The sequence below is a fragment of the Equus quagga genome, chromosome 3 (genome assembly GCF_021613505.1).
Source record: "Equus quagga isolate Etosha38 chromosome 3, UCLA_HA_Equagga_1.0, whole genome shotgun sequence".
NCBI classification, from domain to species: domain Eukaryota; kingdom Metazoa; phylum Chordata; class Mammalia; order Perissodactyla; family Equidae; genus Equus; species Equus quagga.
Genome location: NC_060269.1, coordinates 107708738 through 107710200, shown reverse-complemented (window position 1 = coordinate 107710200; position 1463 = coordinate 107708738). Strand labels below are relative to the sequence as shown.

Here is a 1463-nt window from a genome sequence, read left to right as displayed (position 1 = left end):
ATTGATATTTTATTGTGCTATAAATCTTGCAACCACTTTCCTGCATAAATATTAAAGTGTGCAATTTAAACTAATGAATTAGAAAGGCTTTCCAAATTTGAAGCTCCACAAAGCAATTACCTTCATCAATCAGAAGAAAACAAAAACCAAAAAATAAACAAACCATGACTTTCATAGTTGAGGGAGCTCCTCCTGACACCTCATATCCCTATTCAGTTAGCACAACATACATCCATTTTTTTTCCTGAGTGGATTAAAATATACGTGCACATAGTATTCTTGAATAAATTAGTCAAGAGGAGGGATAGTGGCACATAAAGACAGATTATTTGATGTTGTAAGAATGTCAGTCACCTGGACAAAGACTACATAATATTCAGTGAATGATAATCCTCAACTCCACCAGTCAAAAGGTATATTCGATCTATAGGAAATGGCCACGTTTATGATTTTCTTGTGCAGACAGGAGCATTGGTTTTCATTTTGAAATCTTTGCTTGGCCTGTGGCGTCTCTCATGGCTACATTTCCATGTACTTCCCCTGAAAATTACAGTGAAACAATAGGTGCTGTTTGTACATGTATTAAAAAATTTGAGCTCCTTTTGAGGGGAACTGCCATATTCCAGTAATTCGCCAAAAATGGCTAAAACAAAGGGAAAGTGGAGAGGCATCTGCTATTTGTTCTCTAGGCCTTTTAGAAAAACGTGGAGCTGTTCCTTTGACCACATACATGTGAGTCTACAAGAAGGTGATATTGTAGACATCGAACGAACGGATCCTGTTCAAAAAGGAATGCCCCACAAATATTACCATTGCAAAACTGGTAGAATCTACCATGCTGCCCAGCTTTCTCTTGGCATTGTTGTAAACAAACAAGTTAAGGATAAGATTCTAGCCAAGAGAATTAATGTGTGTATTGAGCATATATGCCCTAACAGCCACGGAGCTTCCTGAAACTCATGAAGAAAAATGATCAGAAAGGAAGGAAGCCAAGGAGAAAGGTGCCTGGGTTCAGTGGAAGCATCAGCCTACTCTACCCAGAGAAGCAGACTTTGTGGGAACCACTAGAAAACAGCCTGAGCTGCTGGACCTATTCTCCATGAATTCATGGGAAAATGGGTATTAAAAACAACAAAGAAAGAATAAACAAACACTTCTGGATTGTAAAGGTTAGACCTTTGTTTTTTCTCTTAATTGAATAGAAATTTGGCATTCCCTCCTCCAAAGAACGATTTCAAGCAAACTTTGTGTCCTAATTCATTAGGTAATGTCTTTACTATTAAAATTTAGTATTTTTCTTACTGAAAAAGAATGTTTGAGCTAATCTCTGGTCTGCATGGAACACTATGATTCAAACATTCTGCTGTATTTCTGCTAAACAAGCCACCATGAAAACAGAGTGTGTTGAATGGGGCAGACACAGCTTTCTTGAAATCATTTTGCTCTTCCATATTAATAGAAAA

At 37.3% G+C, this 1463-nt stretch overlaps 1 pseudogene; it reads left to right on the top strand.

Annotated features, from left to right (window-relative positions):
- The first annotated feature begins 639 nt into the window (after window positions 1-639).
- LOC124236822 (60S ribosomal protein L21-like) lies at window positions 640-1146 on the top strand (annotated as a pseudogene).
- Window positions 1147-1463: the final 317 nt, after the last annotated feature.